Source organism: Lissotriton vulgaris, chromosome 2_1, assembly GCF_964263255.1.
Source record: "Lissotriton vulgaris chromosome 2_1, aLisVul1.2, whole genome shotgun sequence".
Lineage (NCBI taxonomy): Eukaryota > Metazoa > Chordata > Amphibia > Caudata > Salamandridae > Lissotriton > Lissotriton vulgaris.
In genome coordinates this window covers 1,625,030,159-1,625,046,997 of record NC_141687.1, presented here as the reverse complement: position 1 = coordinate 1,625,046,997, position 16,839 = coordinate 1,625,030,159, and positions in this window count along the sequence as shown.

The following is a 16,839-nucleotide window of genomic DNA, read 5'->3' as shown; positions in this document are numbered from 1 at the left end:
AGCGAGGGAGGAGCAGCTGGGAGTCGGGAGCGGCGTGGAGAGGCTGGCTACGAGGCACAACGACAAACAACTAAAATGGCAGCAGGCCAGAGGCTAAACAGGACGAGATTGGGGCACAACTCAGCAAAAACGCTATGAATGGGCAGTGGCACCGGCACAATAATCAGAGCAAGCAAAACGAGCAATACACAGTGGGGCAAAAATTCTCAAGCAACGGTCTGGCAGTATAGCGTTACGATAACAGCAGATCGGTAATATACACTTTAAACAAACAGTGCCAACAAATGCGCAATAGTTGGAGATTTTCTTGGGGAGGGGGTTGTTTTCTGAGTTCTTTGATATATCCATGATGGTGACCAGTCAAAATATTGAAAAATAAATATCGACCTACACTAATATCGAGTTGATAATATCAAAGGGACAGAATATCGATGTTAAGAATATCGATGGACAGAATATCGACCCTAAGGTAAGTAACAGATTTTTTTTATATCGATGTAAGTAATATCGAAGTTACTAAAATCGATATTTATGTTATTGTTATGTATTTTATTACGTATTTAATATGTATGTGTTATATGTTTTTTGTTAAGTGTTTTACTGGTTTTAAAATATATGTATACAATTTATATATGTTAATAAAAACAAAATGTAAGTCAATTTTGTGTTTTAGTACTGTAGCGGGTTGTGGGTTTATAGGGGAATAGGGTGGGAAGTAATTTAATTATACTAAATTAATTATTAATTTTTAGGAATTATAAATTCATTGTAATTAATTTTTGCATTTAAGATCTGTAGCGGCTTGTGGGTTTATAGGGGAATAGGGTGGGAAGTAATTTAATTGTAATTAAGTTATAACTTATTTTCATTTATTGGTATTGAAAATTATTTTAATGTTAATTAATAATTGGTTATTAATTGTTATTAATTGGTAATTATTTTGTTATTAATTGATAATTATGTTAAGTGTATTAATGTATTATTGGAGTGTGCTGTGCGTTTATAGGGAATTAGTGTTGGTATTGTTGGGTATCGATAATTAATTTTAGGAATATTAATTATTAATTGGTAATTATTTTAAATGATAATTTTTTGTTATGAAAATGAATGTATTGTTGATTAATAATTAATTCGTAATTAAATATTGTTTATATATATTTTTAATTAATATAATAATAAGTAATTAATAATTGGTAAGTAAGTTGTAATAATTATTATTGTGGGTATAGAAAAATATTTTGGTGTTCAATATTTTTTAATTAGTAATTACTTTTTAATATTTAATATGTTTTTGTTATGCAAAATATGTTATTGTTCAGTATTTATTATTTGGAAATTAATTTGTATTAATAATTATTTATTGTTATTTATAAGTAACATATTGGTAATTAATTATTAATTGTTAATTATGTTTTTAATAATTATTTATTGGTATTTGTAAAAAAATTATGGTTATTTAATCAATAAATCATTAATTATTTTAAACAATTATTTTATTTATAAGTATGTTAATTTTTACCCCTACACTATCCAACACTTTCCCTACTGTTGCACTCTCTGGAGTTGGAATGGTAATTTTTACCCCTACGCTATCCAACACTTTCCCTACTGCTGCACTCTCTGGAGTGGGAATAGTAATTTTAACCTCTAGGCTATCCAACACTTTCCCTACTGTTACACTCTCTGGAGTGGGAATAGTAATTTTTAACCCTACGCTATCCAACACTTTCCTTACTGTTGCACTCTCTGGAGTTGGAATAGTAATTTTTACCCCTACACTAAACACTTTGTCAGTCATTACACGCTTTTATTAGTAATGTATTGTTTCATCGATTAAATCAATAAAACAATTTTTTTTAAATAAAGCTCTTATAATCTACTTCAATTTGCTCCCAGCCTTCATTTTACCCTTCCAACTCCAGAGTGGTCTATTTTCCTTATTGGAGCAGAGAGCTTCAGATTGTCACCACTCCTTATTAGTTCAAAGCCTACCAGAAAGCTCAGCTGGCTGGATTGGTAAAGACATCTTATGGACATTCAGAAAGCTTCCTTGGGAATGCATTTCTGCCCGTTGCATAACATTGGCTTTGTGGTTTGTAACTCACATTTTCTGGCTTTCTATTTGCTGGCTTTAGATGTTTTTGGGTGTCCAGGGTGAGTTTGTCCCTCCCAAGGAGCAAAGCCTTTTCACATCAACTCTCCTTGTATTCTTCTACGAGAGCTCTGTAAACAGGCCTGTAAATCTTCTTATCTTGCTCTGCATTCATAGACAGATGTCAAATGCTAGGCTCTGTCTTCTGAGAGAGCTTGGTTTTTACTTTTCTTTCTTGGACTTCGAAGCGAGAGGATTTATGTGACAATATTGGTGGGTACTTGGATACTGGGGGTAGGAAAGGGTCTTTTTTCTAGTATACAACAAAGTTTAAATGAACTGTGCAAGTATTTTACGTTACTGCTTTCTGAGATGCTGCATTGCACGCTGATGAATTCTATGCTGCTGCACTCTATGCCACTATACTTTGCAATACTATACACCAATGCACTGTACAACAATCCTACTGTTCACCACTACATGCCCCTGCACTCTATGCCACTGCATTCAATGCCACTGCACTCTAGGCCACTCTACTCAACACCACTCTACTCTATGCCACTCTGCACAACTGCACTCTAAGCCACTAACTCTTTGCCACTCTACTCTGCATAACTCCACTCTATGTCACTGCATTCAACAGCACTCTAATCTACACCACTGCACTCTGCAGCTCTATGGGGCATATTTATAAACCCCTATCTCCACAGAAATGCCACGTTTTACGACGTTCCTGTGGCAATAGGGGCTTCGCCTTACTTACAAAGCAGCTTAAGCCACTTCAAGTGTTTGGGGGATTTCTTAACGTGGGAAAGGTTTTAAAAGAGATTAGTATAAAAGTTTGATAACATTTCGAGGACTCCGACTTGCACACTTGGGTCTTTGTTAAGATTATGGAAGTGGTTACTGGAAAAATGGAGGGCTGCTGTAAGGGTGGTGCACTCATGTGGATCAATTGCAGACCTGTAGGATTAGAGTTGTTGTTTGTTGGTTAAGTTTTAGAAAGCATTTGCATCTTTATGTATCATCATCAATCATTGTTGGGGATTCCTGATCCTTTCTTTTTAGGGGTGTGTTTTTACTTTCATGTGTCGTATTTTTGGTGGGGCACAAGAGGTGGCCCCCACTGAGGGTGTCATCTTTTTTGGAAACAATGGGTTTTTATTCATGGATCACCTTTATTATTACTTATGGGTCATTGGTTCTCCCACTCATCATTACTGAAAAGATATATTTCATGAGACTGTGGATGGTCCGGGTCACTTAACTAACATTAACTAACTAACATTTCATGGGTGTGGTCAGATGTTTAATATCCTGCCTTCCCGAATGAGGGAGTGTGGGCGTACCTTTTAACTTACACATGCCTGGGTGATGTGTAAAAAGGGGGCGATCAAAAACTTATGTGCTGTTGGTGATCGCAGCGTGCTCTGGGGTCACGTGTATTCCCTCTTGTCCCAGCATGCGGCATGCAGTAAAACACTCCCTAATGGTATCAGGTGTCTTGACCGTGCCTTGTCTAGAGGGTTCTTTTTGGGCATGCTTTGGGCTTGTATTTGTTCTCTAGGTTCTCGTGTGATTTGAATATTTTCATTGTCGTTTACCGGAGGCGATCAGAGAGCTGTCTTGCAGCCCTCATGTGTCTCTGATGTGGCGGTGTCAAAATTGGGCTTATTTGCTCCCGTAAGCAGTGTGTGTAAGACCTTGTGTGTGGGCAGCTTGATCGCTAGGCCGGATGTGGTGGTGAGCCTATTTCTGAGTACCTTGCGTGGAGCTGTGATGGATTTTTGCAGATTCTCTCCTTCCCAGTACCTCTGATTCCCTTCAACTATGCCCTACCGAGGATTTTTAGGCTGCAGCCAAGAACTTCAAACCGGCCACACGCGACCTGGCTCCTGACACTGGAACATTGCTTTATTTTGAAACTGAGAAGGGGGCCTCTATTGGCCCGGAGGCTGTTTAACTGTGGTCAGGAGGAACCACATGCCACCAGGGAATTTTGGTCCCAGGCCGGGTGCCTGAGAATGGGGTCCATTTGATTTAGTAATCAGGACTAATGTCAACTGGACATTGGTGAGGAAACCTGGGTGCCTTCTTTTATGGGCTAGATGGTGAGCCACCCAGCTCCCCCCGGGGGCATGCCAACCAACCCACCTTGGGGAATCAGCAGCAGAGTGGGGCCTAGACTCCTGCATGCCAGACTCTAGTGTGGATTACCGATCAACACAACATGCAGCAGCTCTGAGTTTCCTGTAAACAAGGAAAATCTTTGGAGATCCTAATGTTGTCCTGCTAGCCTTTATTTTAAAATGTGCTTTGAGGTGTGTGTGAAGTGGACGTTCCACATTGAGGGTTTGAACTTACTGTGTAGGTGGATTTTGTAATTGTATAAAGGCCCAGAGAGTTACCCCTCCCTGCTGCTGTCCTCGTTGGGCTGGGGTCCCTCTCCGTTGCTGCTGTTGCCACGTATTTGACCAACCACCTGTACCGTGCTGTGGTGGTGCAGTGGCTGTCTGGCCTTCCTGGGGCTGAGCATACGGTGCATTTGGATTACCTTGGGTTTGATTGTAAGGATGGTGATTTTGAGGTTACCATTGTTCAGATAGGAATTTACCTAAAAGGAATGAATACACAAGAGGCGTTTAGCAAAACAGGTACAAGTTGGTTTAATTAAATGCAGAGGTCGGGAGAGTCTTGACAGAATGTGTCTGAGGAAAGTCTCTTGGTGAACGAAGTTTTGGCTGACATTATTTACATCTTTTGAGGTACAATAAAGTAATTTCTGCATTCCTGAAAAATAACTCATCCATATATTAACAAGTTCGGACATCTGATATGGGAGAGATTAGAGTGGGCCAGAGTGTATGTGTCCAGATGTCCAGCATGAAGAGCACATGATCACTACGTGTGGTGTGCATGCCTTGCCCTGATCGACTGTGTGTTCCTAGCTGCATGTGGTATCTAGGTTTGTGACATTTCTGGGGAATGTAAGCCTTCGGCTTAAAGTGTTTTATTGGGACCAATTTCCTTGGACCTGCTTGTGGTGCAACTATCTATCTGTGGGATAGATCAGGGTTTTCCCTGGGTGCGCATTTGGTTTTGGGTCAAAAGAGACCACATCTGTGACCTATTACGCAATAGGCGTGATTCTCAGGGCCTACCTGACCATGTATCTCTGACTTGGGGTTGATATGGAGGTCACCTTGGGTGAATCTAACAGCAATGATGGGAGTTCATTGGAAACACTATGGCAGTCACTGGTATGATTTTTAATTACATTCTTGTGCGTACGGTTGCCATGGCGTACACCAATATTGACACAATTATGCTAGTCTAGGTCATCACGTACATCAATATTGTTTCTACTGGTAACAACATTGTCATTCATACATGGATTATGGCATACATTGACATAGTTACTGCAGGTATCAACACTGTTGAGCGTGCCACAGATTATGGCATTCATTGACATTGCATTTATTGATATTTACATAGTAATGCGGGCACAGGTTATGGCATACGTTGACATTGCATTTATTGGTATTGCAGTTGTCAGGCCTGCATATATCATGGTATTCATTGACATTGTATTTTCCCATTTCAACACTAGTGGCCCGGATTTATCGATCTCTGCTCGTGATATGCTTTCAAGCGGCATCGGTCTGCAATGTGGTCCATTTAGTGACAATAATAACATTCTTTGAGGCCTAGCTGCTGTAATCATCCCTGATCTTCACCGTTATAACTGAGTTGAAACACCTCTGGGGTTATGCGGTGGCAAACCTCTTCAAGACAGGTGCCATTTCTACGTTAGTGGCCAATGTGGCTCTCTCGAGGAGGTCTTTTTCAAATTGTGTTGGACCAATTTGCAGTGTCACTCAGGACTTGCTCCTGCTTTTCCTTGTCCTTTGCCTGTTTCTTTCTGTAATAATGTAATATGTGGGCCTGTATTTCCCACCAAGGTTTGGTGTCTAACCCTACAACACTGTCCAATACACTATGCATTTTGGTGGGCAGCCCCTTTTAGAGGATGTTGTAAAAGAATTTCACCAGAGGGCCTAGATCGGTTCATGGCTGTCCTGGCTTTTGTCCCCATCATTCCCTCATTCTGTTTCGAAAGTCTGCTATAATCTTTCCAGGCTTCATTCTCTCTCCCATAAATCCTACATCTGATCGATACAGAAATATTTCCCTCAGAGACGTTTATATTGGGTGTCTGTATGAATTGAATGCAGCCCTGTCATGCTCCGTGTTTGTCAGCGTGACTGCCAGGATGCGGGCTCGGGTAAACACCATGGGGCATATTATCAAGGGGGTTTATCTCCGCTTTTTTGGCTTTAAAAGCCAAGAAAGCGGAGATAAAATTATCTCCCTATTACCAAGCTGTCGCTAACACCAGTTAGTGACAGCTAATAGGAGATAGCGACCATCTTGGGCCCCGCTTTGCATGTCAGTGATATTTATCACTAATGACATGCAAAGTGGGCGTGCCAAGATGTTAGCGACTGGAAACAGTCCCTACATCGCTATCTCCTATTTAGGCATGGGCGGAAAATCCGTTCCGCTCGCGGATTTTGCGGATTTTCGGGAAATCCGCAATCCGCGAGATTTGCGAATCTCCCGCAAAATCCGCAAATCCGCGAGCAGCGGATTTTGCTCGCACTGCTCGCACTGTTCGCGTGAGTTCGCGTGAGTTCGCGCCCCGCGAATAAGTGCAAAATTGCAGAAATACGATCTTAGCAAAACTGAAAGTAACTACTTACCAGGTTCAAAAGTTCAGGCTCATCATTAGTAGCCATTTCCTGTAGTGCTTCCTGAGGGGCCCCTCCAGAGTTCAGTTGCCAGTTGAAACTATTATGTGACCCTGCTCTGAACCTCAGAATAGTTACACATATGCCACAAAGGTCCTGAATTACAGCTAAGGGAGACAAGCAGGAGCCAGGCTGGAAGTTAAAATCCATTAATCAGCCCCTAATTCATTATTGTCAGTTGGGGCAGGGCAGGTGTTGTAACTAATTTTGCAACAATGAAAGCACTTAGCAAGTGCAAAAGATCACTAATCAGGGCGCACTAAGGAAGCAGGTGCCAGCTAAAAAAATATTCTGTGACACATTAATCAGCCCCAAATTAATTCAGGTCACTTGAGGCAGGGAAGGTGTGCTTTGCTTTGCCGAAAATAATGTACACTGGACAACCAGAGGGTGTGGTGATGAAACAGAGGGTGGCATGGGTGGGCCAGAGGGTGGCATGAGTAGTCAGAGAGTGGCAGTGGTGACAGAGAGTGGCAGTGATGAAGAAGAGTGTCCCAAACAGGCTGGACACGTAGAAACAACAAGTTCGCGAAACTTGCGACCCGACAGGTAAGTTCGCAATTTGCGAAAGTGTACAAAACCCTCGCGAACTGGCAGAAACACGGGCGAACACAAAAAAAAAAAAATCCGCAAATTCGCGGGAATTCGCGGATTTTGCGGATTGCGAATCCGCAAATCCGCAAAATTCGCGAACGCGAGATCCGCAAAATTCGCTCATGCTTACTCCTATTACCAACTTTTGGAGATATTCGCGCTAAGCACGAATATCTCCAAAAGCTAACACCTACCCTGAGCAGTTCTTAGCCATGATATCCAATGGGAGGTGGATAACATGGTTAAGAGCATTTGCTCGATAATGCATGAATATCGCTGACTTTTCAGCGATATTCATGCATTGCGGCCATTTTTTATCGCATTTGCGATAAACCTTGCTAATAGCAAGGTTTATCTGCGATAAAAATCGCCGATGTGCGGCGATAATTTTTGTCTCTAAACAAGTTACAGACAAAAATTATCGCTAGTTGTTGGTAATATGCCCCCATGTTTGTCTGCTCTCCAATGAGACTGCATAGCAGACTTCTGATATCACCTATTGCTAGGTTTATCCTGGCAGTGTTCTTCTCAAATCATGAGATCCATTTCCCCGCCCCATCCATCAATGGTGGCAACTTGGTTCTGAGCCCTTCCTTATGCATCTCGGCCCAGGGCACATAGATGGTCCCTGACGTGCCCTTCTGCAGCAGTGGGCACATTTTGGCTTGGGGCAGTGCTGTTGGTTTCTCCTCCAGATACGCTCCCATTTTCTTAGGCAATCCTGCATGTAGAGGAAGTTGCACTTGGGATCTTCCCCTCCGTGCCAAATACGGTCCTCAGCAATAGCCATGTCCCCTTCAGCCAGGGTCTATCATACTGGCCTTCCCTTTCAGTCCAATTGGCTAGCAGATGGAAAAAGGGTTGCACAAAGGTCTTACCTTCTTCTCTGGTAACTATCTCCCTTGGGTCAGTTTGTCTGTACCACAGGTTTGGGGGAGCAGCAGACATCGTTGTCGCTCCTCTCCTCGTGCACACGTAAAGGTACGACTTTGCTTTTCCTGCATATTAATTGAGTCTGTACCAGGCTACCTTGATCCCTTATCACCCGGCCGGCTCCTCTCCTGCGCTGATAATACGGTGAAGCGTGGGCCCCAGACAGAAGCTAACCTTCTAGTTCTGCCTCGGACTCTTCCTTGAGCGGTGCTCTATACCTACCCTCGCTCGCCTCAGATGGAGGGCATGCTGCTCTGTTCTCTAGCTGAGTTCCCATGGTGGGAGCTCTCTCTCTCTCCATCCTAATTCATGCATGAACTTCAACTCCCACCTGGGTTGCATCCATCATTCTGAGCTAGGGGCTGGTCTTCGGGGTAGGACTTTGCCTCAAGCTTGATTTCTATTGTTCCTTTGGCTGCCTTAGCATAATCTGTTTCTCCCATCTCATCATCTGATTCTAAAGGACTTGGGTCCTTCTCTTCACCCCCCACTAGCTGTATCGCTGTCCAGTACTGCTATAAATCTCCCAGTCACCCGAGTGCGTTCACCTGGATGAGAGAGAGTGTACGTTTTTCCGTGCCATTAGGGTTTGATGAGTTAAGCTTGAGGGATGATGGGTAGCTCTATCACTGGACTGGTGTGATGTTGGGATGGCCTGGGACTGTTGGCGTGTGGGGCCCTCATCTGGATCTAGTAGTTTGTTGCTCGGTGGTGAACCCCCAGGCTCCCTTGCCCAGTGGATTGGTGTAACCTAATGCGGAAATGTCAGGCATCGAAGAGAGCACTTCCGTTCTTCCATATGGTGGGGGAGGTGCGGATGCCTTACTTGTGGGTTCTATGACAGGATAGTCGGCCTTGACCTCCTCATAGTTCTATCAGTACCTTTTTTTCTGGTCTTCATTTGCCCTAGATATTTTGTTCAAATATGTTTTCTCATGTGTTTGATTTTGTTAGTGTTGGCGGTTCCCCCCCTCTGGCCAAGGGAACGTGTGTGTTTTAGTTTGTGCATGCGACTCATGGCAATTCTTGCTAAGTTTTTTAATGAGTGTGAGGGGCCTAGCTTGCATGTGCTTTAGCGGTAACTCCTTATTAGCTGGGAACTTTTTAAGGGACTGATACGCCCTGGCTTCTTGGGATCAACTGATATTAAATTCCACTCTGATCGTTGGGGTAATAAATACACTGGGAACTGCTTCTACGAGATGAATGCTTTCTATATAGATGAATCAGAATATACATTTCACAAACACAAACAGAAAATGAATATGAAGGATCACAACCTGAAAGAAAGTGCAATTGTTAGTTCAAAACTTTTGAATTCAGCAAAAACAGCAGATATGGAAACAATATTATAAGAAATTAGCAGTAACTTCATAAGCACATTGAGTCATTAACAAAATTAAACACTCAAGACAAGATGTGCAATTGCAACAATTTATCATACCACAATATCAATAATGCAATTAATTACCAAAATGAAGAAAGAGAGTAAAAAAACTGACAGAGAAAAAATGATGACTTTGTCAAAAAATACCATAGCCCGCTTCTTAGTACATGCTACCCGATGATGAGGGGAGGCTTGCGTGGTATACACGACTAAGTAGGCCCAACAGTCTGTCAATATTCATTCTGGGACAAAGATAACAACAAATTATGCAGAAACGAGGAACAACTTGACAACCACAGGCCCTCCTTAGCAAAGCACATGCTAAACCTAATCTCCAAGGTCCAAATTTCCCCTAATATCTGAATTACATCCTATTTCACACCCAGGGGTCATGTGTACCATTTGTGTGAGGCTGAGCGGTCCAAGCGAATAACACCTCTGACTTCTTTCCAATACCAATAGTGTTGAGACATTGGTAGCACTGAGAAAACCCTTTTAGACTACAAAATAAGATCCAGGTGCTGGCCTTATATCACACCCAAGGCCTATATGTACCATCTGTATCATGTCCAGTGGTCCTCACTAACCCTGGGAAGAGTTCACGGAGTTGTACTACGCGAAACTCCGCGAAGTGGTAAAAAAACTCCGCCACGCGAAGCTCCGCAAGCTGAGTAGTGCGGTACAAAAGTGCAGTTTGCAGTGATTTTAAGTGCCGTATGCCTGTCCGCACTGTGCAATCATGGCGAAAGGCGCCATGCAGAGCACAAGCGAGCGCTGCTTTCCTTTCTGCCGGTCGATTAGATTTTTACTCAAGCAGCAGCTTTCTTAACGCGAGCGGGCAGTTTCTCAACGCGAGTGGTCGCTGGCATAACCGACCACTCGCAATGAGAAACCTGACCTTCCCCCCCGCTCTCCTCCCCGCATTCAGAAATCTCGCTAGGAGGTTTATTTTCCACGCTCGCGCTCGCCAACTTGATGTTGACGATCACGAGCGAAGAAAATTCTCACTGGGAGGTGGATTTTCCTCGTTCACGTTCGCCAGATTGAAGTAACGCAGAGTGAAGAAAACTCTGCAAACTCTGCGAGCGTAGCGGAGTTCACCACCCATGGTTAGTTTTCATCCCTGTGTAACACCCAGGGGACAAGCGTACCATCTGCGTCATACCCAGCGGTCCAAACACTAACAACCTTCACCTTTCCTAGAATGATGGCTATGGAAAAAAATTTATCTCCACGGGATCACCTCCGAGGACGCCTTGTGACTACTCAGTTAGGACACATAAAGTAAGCAACATGTCAGATTTCTGTCAGTGGCAGGGTTCTTAGGTTAAATCATTGCGCTTCTTCCTAATTAGCCATATACGGCAAATCTGGGACTAAGGATCAGCTGTAGTCTCTTACCCAATTGACAGTGGGTTCAGGACAGACCTCCGCCCTGCAGATTCAGCAGAATTTTCAATCAATTGTGGCATCTGCTCAACTTCCTTTCTGCGCTGACTTGAATCCATCAGAGCGGGGTCCTGTCCTTTGGCCGCAGTCAGGTTCGAACCATCAATCTCTCGTAGCTGGCTCGCCAAAATGTTGCTCGAATATGAATTGACCGTGAAAAAGCAAATACAAGTGGCGTTTGGCAAAACAGGAACAGTTGGTTTAATCAAACATTATAGCTGAGTCAGGGTTTCAGTACTGCCTCAAAGTAAAATTGTTTGGAGCATCTTTATATACACTTCTTGAAGCATCATAAAACAATTAACCGGTCCTGTTTTGAGAGAGGAATGTAGGCCTAGTCATTTAGCCATAAATTACACCCACCTGGTGCCAAAGGAAGGTGGGTCTCAAACTTGCCTGCACACAATGAGGGCCAGTGGGTAACATGTCCAGCATGGGGAGCTCGTGAGCACTGCATGTGCTGTGTAGTAATTGGCTGAGTGTTCCTAGCTTCAAGTGGCATCTAACATTGTGGAGTTTTGGGAACGCACGCCTCACCAGCCATTTGCATTTTATTGGGGCCAGTCTCCCTGGACCATTGTGCTGTCACTGCATATCTGTTGGACTAATCTGGGTTTTTTCTGTTTGTGTGCTTGTTCTCCTTGTTAAGGGCCTCCCCACCTGTGATCTGTCAATCAGAAGCCTCAGGCCTAGGTCACAGGCCTGCCTGTCCACATATTTCTGACTCTGGGTTGATAGAGAGTTCATATTGGGAGAGTTCAACAACAGTGATTAGATTTAGTTTTTGTACATACACGTATCATTGATTACAGTGACATCAATATTAACACAGGTACACATTATTCTGTACAAATTAAAAAGTTATATTTACCAAGAACCAGTGCTTAATTTGTAAAAAAAGAAATAAGTGCCAACCTTCTCACCAGGATGCCACTGCAGCTTGCGCTACTCATTGTCCCTCCCAGCATCACCAATGACAGAACCAATACAACCTCAAACCATCACACTCTACAAATGTAACAATTCAGACAATTCCAGCCCTTCAAAGCTATAAGAATGGCTTGGGCAGCAGGTATTAATAATTTTTAGGGTGAGAGCGGCAGAGTGCATACTCTGTTTGCAAGAAATGATGTATTCACTAAAATGACTTTAATCTCCTGCTGCTTACCATAGGTTGACTCCAAAGCCGCTTTTCTTTTGTGCCAATGAATTAGTTTGCGACCCAATACATCAATTCCGTTTTCTTGCTGAAGACACTGCTCAACTACAGATTAATTCTCCTTGATTAGTGGCAGACCTTTGTGATGCAGGTAGTATTTACTCTACCCCTCCAATTTCCACTGGCCTTTTCACCCATTGGTCTTTTTAGCTGCTTTCTGCCCGTCGCTGCTTCTTCCACCAGTCTGTGTATTTATTAAACTGTATTTTAGCTTAAAGCTAGAGATATAAGTGCATTATTCACACTAATTAATCCATTCTACACAAATGCCCAACTCTCTCTGACTGCCCAGTCATGCCATTGTTTATGCAACTTGGTCGCATTTAGAAAGAAAGCAAATGCCTGTGTTGTGGGAATAAGCGAGCTGTACCTTTATTGCTTTAAGCACAGACGTCAATCCACCTCCTTCTCCATCCCCCCACCTAACCCTTTACCCGCATCGCCGACGACCTCACATATAGCTCTCAGGTGTTTGTTATTCAGACTTTAAATTAAACCTACATTTTCCAAAGAAGAAGGAGGCTCCTTTCCTAAGCTTGGTACACAGACTCAAAGTAGGAATGTACATTGCGATGGAGAATATAGCACCATTTTCTTTCTTTCTTATTTATTTAAGGTATTTGTAAAGCGCTGCCTTGTAGCCCTTTGGAGAGAGGGCACATTCGAGATAAAAGAGGGGATGTCAAGTTACATTAAATTGCATTTGTATGAGACAATGCTGAGTTGGTCTCTTTTGTTTAAGTTTTTGTTCTTGAAATGTTTTGAGTCCTTTTTAATAAAAAAGCTTCAAAACAGTGCTTTTCTTCCATGGTCCGCAGATTGCTTTATTCAGCATGAGTCTATAATGTTACTGTTTTAACCTGTCCTTCAATCATAGTTGTGCTTTCAGTTAAGAAGTTCAGTTTTGTGATATATGTTTGTTATTATAATCAAAGGTCATGGGGTGGAATGTAGTGCTAGAGGCACTCTTGTGATCTGACACCCTGTGATGACCTTTAACTACCATTATTTTAACTTTAGTGTATTATTTTACCCTAGCCTGAATGTACCATGTCCTGCATATGCTTTGCTTCCCTTAAAGGTTTATTTCTTATAATCTTGCAGTCTTTCAGTGGGAGCTGTCATGGAGTAGAACAGCATTGCAAAGAACAGAATGTGTGGGATGTGCAGTTTGAAAGCATGAGAAAGAGGGGTGTGGAATGTATTTTTTGGTCTCGAAGTGCAGTGTTTTAAGCAGTGGTGCACAAATGTGCTCTGTGTTGTACATTGAGAGATGAAGTATGTGATGTTATAAGCAGTATTGTACAAATGTGCAATGTGTTGTACAATGGAAGAATTATTAAGTTCTTACTATTGGCTTTGACATGGCCTCATGTCATCCTGAATTCTGACTGCCTCGCTTGAGCATTATCTGCATGCACAGCCACGCTTGCAAGTTGAGTTAATCACGTTCAAGGATTGTTTTTGTGAGAGATTGTTTGATGTACCCTGGAAGGCTTTTGTGAGCTTCGTCAAGATGAAGGCTGGAACATGCAAGACTTTAGGGGGAACTGGGGAACTCCTTCATGCCATGGAATGCTTGCTTGGAAGCTGGCCATGCCTGGTAAGATTCCTCTGGCCCGGGGGGAGTTTCCTTGAACCTTCTAGTGCGAGTTTTGAGATTATAAAGCTAAGGTTTGTTGACAGTTGGGTTGGGTGCTCACTTACAGAGTAGACATACTGCTCTAAAACAAACGGAACTTGGGTCCGGGTCGAGAGTCCAAGCCAGCTGTGAACAGGCCCCCCAGCGAGAATTGACAAGGATATCGAGTGAACGATCAGGTGAGGGGATTTGTTTCTTACTAGTGCCGTTGTGATGCGGTACAATTTCTATGTATTTTATTGTTTGCTACTAATTGGATTTATGTATAGCACAATGGTATTCATGCGCACTTGCGCTAAATTTATTAACATCGGTTGATACTTGTATGCACTAGTCACTTTATTAAATGCTCTGAATGAAATCGCATTTTTTTAAAAACCGATTGTGTAAATGTTTACAAAAATACAAGAGTTAAAAAGAATGGGTTACCGCTTTTATAATACCTGACCCGTAAAAACTACAAGTCTGTTTTCAGTGTTAATTGTATTGTAGTTTCATTCACGTAATTGAACGTAAGTGGGCTTTAAATAATGCAAACTTTACTCGCACTGTGGTGAACAAGCCTGGTAAACATGCGAAACGCGTCCCAGCAGCTGACTTGTAAAATAAAACTTTTTTGGTAAAAGCAGAACATGGCGTTGTCTTCCTGTGCCAGTGGGTAGAGGATTGTTTTATACATAAGGACTTGGTCGAGTCAGTCCTTGACGACGACGCACTCTTCGATTTGGAGCCGCGGTGGTTGTGACTCAGCGACTGGAGCCGTATTTCTACAAACCGCCGCCCCCCCCTGCCTTGCACAAACACCGAGAGCAAAGGTGTTCCACGAACGACAACCATATTGCCGGTAACCCCGAGGACTACGGAGGGATTCTACAAGTCGGAGGACCCGCGGAAGACAGCCAGAAAATCGAGGTGAGCGCAACAGATTGGTTTAACTTTCAAGGGGAGAAGAGGAAGCCAGGTCTTACGAACGTTTATAATTTTTGTTGCATTTAGCGGCATAATCCCTGGCAGTTTCTGCAGGAATGGGTACAAGCTTCAACTACCTTCCGAGTGCAATACACGACACACACCATGTCGGCTGAAGAGATTAAGGAAAGGGAGAGGAGGCTGCAGTAGCGGTGTTTGATCTGAGCACTAGTGGACCTCCCTTAAGACGGGCTGAAGAAGCAAATACCACCAAAATAGATGCACTTTCACGTTTGAAAAGATTGGAAAAATTAAAGCGCACAGAACTATCTAAATGGTGGGAAGCGAAATCACTTACTAAATACCTGGAAGTCAAGCGAATTCCAAGAGGCTTGAGAATACTGGTAGCACCAACATACGAGGACCCTGATGATAACATGTTAAAAGAATGGGCTGAAAACAATCATGAAGCCTCAGTAAAAATGTTGTGCATACTTATTAAATATGCGGAGTCTGACAGGATAAAAATCATGGAGGAAATCAGACAAATAGAAGAATTTCTTTCCGCAGATAATGACCAGGAATTTTTCATGAAATACAAAGGAGAAATACAGACAAGACTCAAAAAATTGGAAGCTTCTATCAAAGAACGGAAAACGCAAAAATGTATGCGTGACAAGTTGGACTATGAGAGAGGCCAGATTTATACATTTGCCAAAAAATTTGAATCAATTGAAAAAGTTCGGAAATAGAAACTGACGCAAAAGAAGGCACGAGTGGCAGAAATGTAAATTTTGGCCCGGCACCAACAGTCATTGACTAATTTGCTTTTTTAGAACAAGAACGCAGGTTCAACCTGAGACCAAGGCAATTTTTTCAGGGAGGGCATACTTTTAATGTTATCCACAGAGGCGACTGGTGACATTTGAAGGTGGTGAGTGTTGTGCCTTGGAAAGGGGGCACTAGGACCCTGCATTAGGAGTGGGGGATGGGACCAACACTGGAAACCAGTTCCGGTCAGGGGAAAGGAAGTAAGGGCAGAGAAGTGATGACCAGGGATGAGGCAGGATGTATATGAGTGATGCTGTAATGATTCAAGAAGAATAAAGCCTACCTTGAATAACCAGCGGTCTCCTGTCGTGATTGCAATGCAGGGATATGACAGTGAGGTGTAAACGTTTGGTATGAGTGGCAACTGGCAAGCAAGATTAGCGAGCGAGCCTGAATGCTATAATGGAAGTTTCGGGGGTTCTCTCAACAAGTAATGACATCGTGTTTCCAGTGAATCACTGGTTACATCCCCTTCAGGCACTCTTGTCAAATCAATTAGGACTCCACTCATTATTTATCTGATTCATCCATTTTTATTTGTATATATCACAATTGCTTCATTGTTTATAATCTTCCTTAATTCATTCTTATATCAGAATAAACATGAGTCTTTTTGAACATGAGCACCAATGCATTTCGGGCACTGCTTGCCCTTCCTCAGGGAGCATACACTGTTAAAAAAGAATTATATGAATGTATCACAAACACTTTACATATAGATATTCACATTTAAACGCTATCGTTTTTTTACATATAAACGCTGTCGTTCTTTGAAAGTTCCATGTGAGGGTTTTAAAAGTGCACGTGAATAGTGTATAAGAATGGTGAAACCGTACCCGTAAATGGTACCCGGGTGCATTAAAGTATTAGAGTGTCAAGTTAAACTCACGTTTGTGTTGCAGGTTGTTCAAACGCTGTAAAGAAATATACACGAACGAGATCGTGAGTCAGAAAATCAAATTGGCAGCTATA